This window comes from Notechis scutatus, chromosome 4 (assembly GCF_049901735.1).
Source record: "Notechis scutatus isolate UNSWTSFEM ecotype Mainland chromosome 4, rNotScu1.2, whole genome shotgun sequence".
Taxonomy (NCBI): Eukaryota; Metazoa; Chordata; class Lepidosauria; order Squamata; family Elapidae; genus Notechis; species Notechis scutatus.
This window is the reverse complement of record NC_142012.1, coordinates 96,455,574-96,465,093: the sequence shown is the minus strand read 5'-3', so window position 1 is coordinate 96,465,093 and position 9,520 is coordinate 96,455,574. Positions and strand designations below refer to the sequence as shown.

At 40.5% G+C, this 9,520-nt stretch overlaps 1 protein-coding gene across 7 annotated transcripts in view; it reads left to right on the top strand.

The window, feature by feature from the left end:
* The first annotated feature begins 4,323 nt into the window (after positions 1–4,323).
* SGMS1 (sphingomyelin synthase 1) overlaps positions 4,324–9,520 on the top strand; it is an 81,444-nt gene continuing 76,247 nt past the window's right edge. For 2 of the 7 annotated variants that reach the window (XM_087964140.1, XM_087964143.1), the window contains exon 1: positions 4,387–4,615. The gene's annotated coding sequence lies outside the window, so the exon portion shown is untranslated. Of the gene's footprint in view, positions 4,733–9,520 lie in introns of all 7 variants that reach the window. The other 5 variants (XM_087964148.1, XM_087964146.1, XM_087964142.1 and 2 more) reach the window with 5 other exon arrangements.

Sequence of the window (9,520 nt, the reverse complement as noted above, 5' to 3'; positions counted from 1 at the left end):
TTCAAATCTCCCTGAAGATTTGCAGTGATATTCTTATCTGGGGACTGGAAACTTTTATCTTTCTTTACTGTAACTATTTCATGGTTGATCTCAAGGTATATTTTATTGTCTTGCTGAAACACCCACATTCTTTTCAGTTTCAATTAATTCACTGACTGTTGGAACATTAATTTGAATATTTAGGAAAGCATCTGCTTGTGCTTTCCAGAAACTGGTCAGCATTTCCAAACAGAACCTCCAAATCAGTGAAAAGTTTAGCTGATATTGGAGGTCCATCATAGGACTGCTTTATACAAGAAGGGGAGAATTGTCAAAAGCACATCTTTACTTCATCACAAGAGTCATTTCCTAAAATATCAAAATAAAATGTTGATAAAACTTGAACCATTTTTCATGAGGGCACTTTGGACTGGGAAAACAAAAATGAAACTGTTTAGCCCCAATCACATTTGGAGAAAAAACTTGCTTGTCAATTATTACACACTGGAGTGATTGTGTTATGCTTTGGGGTTGTCATGCCCTTGGTAGAGTCGGACTCTGAGGGAGAATAGGAACAGCCTACAGGGAGTGGAGGAGTGGCTCCGGAGGTTGGGGAAGAGCAGAGGCCAGTTGGGCAGTCAGAGGAAGAACCAGGCCCATCCCCTCTTCATTCCTGGGACACGCAGGGAGGAACGGAGAAGGCAACAACTTGGCTTGCGAGAGAGGAAGCGGCCATGATCCTCCTCATTGGTTACAGTTGGGGAGAATAGTATATAAGAGAGACGGTTAAAACACAAGTTGCCAGAAGCAAACATGTTTTATTTTAGTCTGAAGTTATCTTGGTTGGCGTCCTTCCACAGACTGTGCCTTGTTATCTCCTTGAATTTGGTAAATACTTCTCCTGTTCCATTGTGGACATTTCGTCGTTGTAGTTTGTTTGGTTTTTTATTTCACCTTTATCTGCTCATTAAATTCAGACTGTATTGCTTTCTTTTGAAGACTATTTTCGAGTATGTTTTATCTCGAACTGAGTATTATTGAACAGTGGGGCCAAGTTGGAGGCATTAAAGGACATTTACTTATGTTTTGGTTTTTGTTACGTTTGTGTTACACTCCGGGTCATCACAGGGGTTATATAGACACCAGTCATACAAGGACTGTGTGGATGGATAGGAAAGTAGATTGAACTAAGCATCAAAATATTCTAGAAATGAATGACCCATAATCAGTGAAAAACATAGTTTGTTATTAGTTTCATTATTTTTTTCACTTATAAACATCTACTATTATAGGCAAAACAAAACAAAAAAAAATTACCCATATTCTTAGATAAGTGACTATTCACATTTTCTACATATTCAGTTTTTAAACAGTTCCAGGATAAACTCTACAATGTCTTACAGACATAAAACTGGAAGAATTTATGTTATGGGGCAACAGGAAAAAAAAGTTTGTTTGTTTTTAAAGAAAACTACCCAGCACAGAAGCTAGGACTGTTGGGCTGCATCCTCCCCATCTAGTCTACAGCTCAAGTAAAGTATATCTAACAACAACAAAATGTAAAAAGGGGATTGCAGTGGGAATTGGAAAAAAAATAAAATTTGTACTTTATAGTTTCCTGAAAAATAAAGGAAACTTTGGAGAAAGAAGGGGGGAGGGGGCAGGGAAGGCCCTTTTCAAAGCCATCTTGCATTAGGAACACCATTAACCTTTTTTTTTTTAAAGTGGAACTTCTTTTAAAAAATTAAGATAGTTTCATTGTACAAGCAACACAGATACGCAAAGCCCCAAAACGAAGGAAAACGGGAGGAGAGGATAAAAAAATACCCAGTAAGATTCAAATATATATATATATCATTATTTTAGCAGTAATTTATCATGCTGAAATATATATAGTTAGCTCTTTTTCCTATCACTGTTGCTTTTGTCACAGCTGAAGGAATCTTTTCAGTATCCACTGAAGACTTCTATGCAACTTATCCATACCTGAACTCAGTGGGGCTTTTTCTGTGCAAGCATGATTATACATTTGCCACAATCTTTATTTTACACACACAACTCTTAATTTCAAGTAAACTATTTGAGGTAATAAACTTCACTTCTGGGGAAAAATGTATCATCGTTAAAGTTACACATTAAATATAAATGTGCCGATTCATGAATTGAGCAATCTTTTTACTGGCTTCTATGACACTGGTATATAATGATGATTGCAGTGTCCTGGGGTCATGACCTTTCGACAAGCGAAATCAATGGGGAAGGCAACAGAAATTTTAGGCTCAGTTGTGGTCGTAAGTCGAGGACGACCTGATTTCCTCCTTTTCTTAAATGCAAAGCATACGTCATCACTTGCTTCAACTTTACTCACAGGATCCCCTGAATCATAAACTTATCCATGCCTAATACTGCATTGGATTCTACAAATTAACTAGTTGGGGGGTGGATACAATATACTTGGGTACCAGCAAATCCCACCACTTGACAAACTTGGTCAGCATATAGAAGCTAATGAGGGTCAGGCCTGGTACATATTTAGATACAGGTAGTCCTCGATTTATGACCACAATTGAGCCCAAAGTTTATGTTCTTAAATGAGACATTTGTTAAGTGAATTTTGCAACCTTTCTCACCACAGTTGTTAAGTGAGTCACTTCAGTTGTTAAGTTAATAACCCGGTTGTTAAGTGAACCTTGCTTCCACGTTGATTTTTGCTTGTTAAAAGCTTGCAAAAAGCGTTCACATGACCTTGGGACACGGTCATAAGCAGGAACCAGTTGCCAAGCGTCTGAATTTTGATCACATGATGGTGAGGAAATGCTGCAAAGGTCGTAAATGTGAAAAATGGTCACAAGTCACCTTTTTCAAGCTTTGAACAGTCACTAAATGAACTGTTGTAAGTAGAAGACTACCTGTAGATGGCTGGGAAAAGCCAAGGCTTTTGGCTAAAGGGGGAAGTCAAAACAGGAAGAAATGGCAAAGCCCTTGGACCTGCTCTACTTTCCACTCGGGGCCAACCCTCAGCGGCCGCAGCCCTGGGACCCAGGATAGAACAGTGTTCTAGGACCAACTCTCTTCATACTCTACATAAATGACCTCTGTGATCATATTAAGAGCAACTGCGTTCTCTTCGCTGATGATGTAAATCTATTCAAGACCACAGACACTACTACTACCCTCCAAAAAGACCTCAACTATGTATCAGAATGGTCAAACAAATGGCAACTTCAAATCTCAACAAATAAATGCTCTGTCCTACATATTGGCAAAAAAAATATATATCAGAAAATAAAATACAGGCTGAATAGTCAAGACCTTGTTGATGATCCAAACTCTGTCAAGGATCTTGGAGTACTCATCTCTAATGATCTAAGTGCTAGAGCCCACTGTAACTACATAGCCAAAAAGGCATTAAGAGTTGTTAACCTAATCCTACATGGCTTTTTCTCTGGTAATATCACACTAATAACTAGAGCATACAAAACATTTGCTAGACCAATACTTGAATACAGGTCATCAGTCTGGAACCCACATTACATATCTGATATTAACACAGTTGAGAAAGTCCAGAAATATTTCACAAGAAGAGTTCTCCACTCCTCTACTTGTTGTAGAATACCTTATATGCCACCAGACTCGAAATTCTAGATCTAGAAAACCTAGAACTACACCGCCTTTGGTCCGATCTAAGTATAGTATATAAAATCATACATTGCAATGTCCTACCTGCTTCAATCATAACAATACAATACAATACAAGAGCACACAATAGATACAAACTCAAGGTTAACCACACCAAACTTGATTGCAGGAAATACGACTTCAGCAACAGAGTGGTCAATGTCTGGAATACTCTACCTGACTCTGTGGTTTCTTCCCCAAACCCCAAAAACTTTAACCTTAGACTGTCTACTATTGACCTCACCCCCTTTCCTAAGAGGTCTTGTAGAGGGCGTGCATAAGCGCACCAACGTCCCTGTCCTATTGTTTCTTTTTATTTGTCTTATATGTATCCATGTATTCATAACTATGTTTATACTTACACCTGTTATCATAATCGCTTGACAAATAAATAAATAAATAAATAAATAAATAAATAAAAACAGTATAGTAGAGTTGGAAGGGGTCTTGTAGGTCATCTAGTCCAACCCCCCGCTCAAGCAGCAGACCCTATAGTACCATTTCTGACAGAAGGCTGTCCAGTTCTCTTCTTCAAAGCTCCCAGTGAGAGGAAGCCCCCCACAACTTCCGAAAGGCGAGCCGTTCCCGGAGCGCCCCCCTCCTCCCGCCACTCCCGAAGAGGCTCGGCGTCCCCCGCGCCTTCCGCACCGCCGCTCCCTCCCTCCCTCCCTTCGCCAGGCGGGGCCACCGAGACGTAAGACGGCTGCGCAAGCGGACAGGGCCCGTCACGTGGCGGAGTCGTCGTTCGCCTGCTTTGCTTGCTCAACAGACCCTCCCTCCTACGTCCGGGACTCCGCGGCTGCCGCTGCCGCGCTCTTCTCCCGGGGCAGGTAAAAAGCAGCCGCTCCGCCAAGGCAGCAGCTTCGCCGCCGCCGCTCAGAGGAGCCCTGACGTGGGTCCCGTCTTGCCCGCCCGGAGAGTCCCCTCCTTTTTTCTTTTTTTCTTTTGCAGACCCCGAGTGAGTAAAGCGGCCCCCTTTCGCTTCTCGCCCTCGCCTTCCCGGGCGGGGTGGGAGCTGTGGGTCGGGCGGCCGGGGAAGAAGCAGCGCGCGGGGCGAAGGGCCAGCTTGGAAAGGGTGAGGGGGAAAATAAATAAATAAATCAAAGAAGCAGCGGCGGGGATTGGAGCGAGCTTGCCGGGAGTTGCTCGGGAAAGAGGCAGCCCTCGAAGGCCTCTTTCCCTGGGAGCGCGGGGGACACAATTGCCCGCAGCCGGGAAGAACAGTGCTGGGAAGAAACTTAAAGGCACCCGCCGCCGCCCGGGCACCGTCGCGATCCTGAGTCGTAACGTTAAAAAAAAAAAAAAAGGGCAGGTGATCCTGTGGGGAAGTGTCGAGCCGGGGAGCGGAATGGCTGGAGAGAGAGAGAGAGAAGAGAGCTGGCGAGCCTCCTCGTCTGGAAGAGGGAGGATCAGGGCGGGGAGGATGGGAGAAGAGCAAGCCGGGCAGTCGCGGGGAAAGGTTGGCTTTCGGGGTCGCCCGTCCCGACACAGGGAGATCTTTTGAAAAAGAGGATGGGGGACTTGGAGCTGGCTTGGTCTTCTTTGCAAGATGCCCGCCGCTGAGGATGGAGGGAGCCGCGGGTGGATGGCGCGGAAGGGTGGGCAGAATCGCGCTTGGCCCCCGCGCCTTGATGCTGATAGAAAGCTGTGTGTGTGTGTGTGTTGGTTGGTTGCGGAGAAGGGGGGAGAGGCTGAGGCCAGGTGGGAGGAGGTCGTGTGTGAAATTGCGATGTGGGTAGTAGGTACGACCAAAGGAGGCAGGTAAAATGGTAGGATGCCAGGGTTCTTGCTAAAAGGGCTGTTTCAGATTTTCACGGAGGGAAATCTCCTTGGGATTTTAATACTGTTTATGTCACGTGTGAGATTTCCAGCCTAAGAAAAGCCACAGAAGTGTGATGGAAGGATAATGTACTGTCATCCTACATTAGAGCGGTGGAAGGTGTTTTCAGCCTGTGGTTTAACTGCATGCCTGCATGCCTGCAGTTATATGTACGCTGCATAATATATGAATTGAGAGCTATATTAATAGCGAAACTTCATATGCAACATGACACCAATTCAGCCATCTGCCCTGTCCTGGAGGAGATTATGGTAAGCTGAATTGTAGGTAAGCAGCTTTTGCCTGAGACATAATAATTTACTTATGGCTCTCTTTTGCATTATCAGTGGAGCCGAATTTGAACTAATTGTAATGCCAAGAATAACAAAGAGTGTTGTCCAGTTGGCAAAAAGGCTAGGAGAATATTTAGGGCCCTTCTTCATATGCCACCTTGTTTGAGGATTGCCAGATATCTTTCTCTGCCCAATATTAACAGCTGTTCTGCTTTGATCACCAGTTTTCCACCAAGTGAAATCCTTCAAGTTTGTTTGAAGATGCATTTCAAATAAATGCACAAACTTCAATATTTTTTTCGAAAATTGACACAATAAATGTGCAGGTCAAATGAAGAACAGGGTTTTTTTTTCCTTATTCTTTGCTGGTCCGTTATGTAAACCAATTGCTTATCTTTGTGCATTGAAAGATATTACCTGTAGCTTTGTTGTCAAGTAGGAGGTGAGATACAACCATTTTGAAGCATCAGGGTTCTAAACCAATAAATGTTTATTTCAGGGCAGGACAGGAACTCTTTGCTGTGATCGCTGATGTAGCATTTCCACTGTCAATTTTGCTGTTTGGCTGTGAGCTGAGATTTATGCAATTAAAAATATAACGGATAATATTAGTGGCATTATGTTGTGCATATATTGGAATTTGGACCTAGTATTAAAGTATGTCTGTATGATACAAACCTAGTTAGAAACTGAATAACTTCCTTATAGAAAAGTCCTGCATTTAATATTTCTTGGCATCTCTTCCTGTTGCTAACAAATGTTAAGTATTATATACTTACACAGTATAAAATCTGAAGGACAAGTTCTTTATCCCGACACTTGTAAATAACTGTTGATAATAACGTCCTTCAGTGCACCATATGTGGCTGAAGTCAAGGTGGTAAAACAGGTTGTTTTTAAAGATAAGGTTAATATTGCCCAGACCTCTAGAGAACTGCTAATAGTCACTGGTGCTGAAATAGATGGGTTACTTATCTGATTTGGTGGTTGAATTGTGTGCTATGCTGTAGCCATTAGGTGATAAATTAGAAACGGTGGCTGGGTTTAGGCATCATGCTAAGCCAAATCAAGCATGCCAAATTGTGATGTTTGAATCTAGGTAGGGTAAGTTAGATTTCTTTCTAAGCATCACAGACTGGCTGACGGCTTTTTCTGATCATGAGAACAAAATTGGCACCTTATCTGGTCGTACCTGTTGGGTTGGCAGCTACTTGAACAAAGGCCCAGTTCAAAGACTGGTTTAACTGACTCTTACATAATAATAGTCAATAAGTACAAGCAAGGATTTAAGTTAATTTGGCTGTCCAAATTACATGCCTGTGTTTAATATACGATACTCTTATATGTTGGTAAGTTTGTATCCTGTTTACAGTGTGTCATTGGGATTGCTGTCATAGTCATTTAAGCCTTCCTTAACCATTGTATTTTTAGGTACATGCATTTCATGGAAAAAAGATATATTTGTGACAAACAGATATATAAAAATGGGTATATCTATCAAAGTTGACTTATGACAACATAAAGCATAGACATCTAAACTTTTGTTTTATATAAAGCGACCTTGTAGAATTATGGGAAATGCTTATAGAATCATGCAAAAATATAAGTATAAATAAGCTTTCTTAGGTACACTATAAAGATGTGTACAATTTTCTCTTTGCCAATTATGTTGAAAATTAAATCTCTTTGGTAACAACTAGAATGATTGCAGTATGTTGAGAATTCGACACATGTTTCTGAACCTTATGCAAATCTTATCTATCTTTTCTGCTGTACGTGGCTTTATGTTCTGGTTCGGATTGAAATGGATGTTCCTTTTCCTATTTATAAAACCAGCCAGTACATCTTTATTAGGATTTATAAACAAATATGAGTGGCTGCTTACAGAAGAAATTAATGAATTAATTTAATAAATTAGAGTTAAGTTTGGTGTAGTGGTTAAGTCATCAAGCTAGAAACCAGGAGAGTGTGGGTTTTAGGGTTGAATGAAAACTGGCTTGGTAATTTTGGATAGTCACTCTCACCTACCTCACAGGGTTGTTGTGTTGTGGAAAATAGAAGGAATATTAGGAATGTTCACTGTCTTCAGTTATTTATAAAAATAATGAAGGTGGGAAATAAGTAACTACCTAACTGAAGAAGATTGCTTGCTACATAATATAGTGCATAGGCAATTTGCAAATGAGATGAACGAGTCACTTAAAAGTCTTCTGTTGTTTCTGCAAGTTGACCAAAGCTTTGCTCCAAGGTTGTTGCCATTTACTTGAAAACAACAATAAATATTGTCTTCAAACAATATTTGGAAGGAGCATAATATTATTTTGGTAAGTTCTTAAACACTCAAAGAACGCTAGCTTTTACTTTTGTGTGCACAAAATGTCTTCTTGTGATCTTTTTCTTGTCCAGCTGTGGCTTTATAAAAGCAAATGTTAAATTAAAGATTGTGATCTTTAGTTGCAGATGATGATTGGAAGTAGTGATCAAAATACATTTAAGTTTGTCCAAGCATAGAACTTCATCAGAATAGTTTATATTTTTTAAAAAGATAACTCCTTGTAATTTCCAGATATGTAAAGGATTGTAGCCTGTTTTCTGATTCATCTACATTACCCCACAAACAATCAGTACCTATGGGGTTGATGTTTCAGAGGTCATGGTGAACTGAGCCAAAATTTCTGCAAATGAAGTTCAACACTATCCATGGGTGATCTGGGATTTGGTATGGAAATAAAGTTCAGGGGGTAACAGGGCACAGGATTCCTCAAAATGGCATGGTCTCCCAGGCTGAACTCCCATTCTAGACAGGATTGCCAAACCAACTGATGTCATCAGACTCCTCTGAATGCCAGTTTTGCAAAGCACATTCCATTTGGTTGAAGCATCCTGAGTTTCATTCAAATGTTATGTCTTCAACTTTCCATTTGGCATTAAGAAATGGCTGAAATCCTGTTTCTCTTATTCTGTATATTATCTGTTTTGCAAAGTGTGTTTTTGTCCACCTGCTATTTCATGCAGCATGTCTTCCTCCAGAAAATTGACAGTTTATGTCCATGAGATTTTAAATGGAATATATTCCTTTTTTGATCCTGCTTTTACCACTTAAGTAAAATGGACACTCTCTTGATTTCATATTGTTGGATTGCAGTGGAGCTTAGATATGAGATTGATCAAATTTAAGCATGAATGAGGATCCTGTTATAGTACTGAATTATTTATATATGGGATTAATCTGGAAATTCCTCGGTAATATATGGTGAAATTAAATGTTAAATTGTTCTGTTGTCTTCCAGTCATTTCCTGTTAGGCTCTGCATTTTTGAATATTTCTTTCAAGATTAGTGTTGGTCTCTGTATTAATTCCTCTCTTTTTTCCTGTAATTCGATTGCTTCTTCTTTTCCATTTAACTCAAGCTCCATCTAACGAAATTAATTCACATATGTTTAGTTTACTGAGCAAATCACAACAGCTGGATTTACACAATACAGTAAACCGTATGTTGAATAAATTAGGTTCATTGCATCTGTCTTATTGTATCCTTCACAAAAGTTTAAATAATAAAGTTATAATTTGATCACATATAATTTCTGGCTGAGCAGTAGGTCTCTATTTCTTACATCATGGTGCCTTCCCACAGAGTTTCTCATGTATTCTCCGTAGAACTGCTGCGAGCATCCAGAGAGTGGGAGGTGCTCCAGTCTTCACTTCTCACAGGCTGAGCTATAATTGAGGAATGCTCCTCCTCCACCACGTG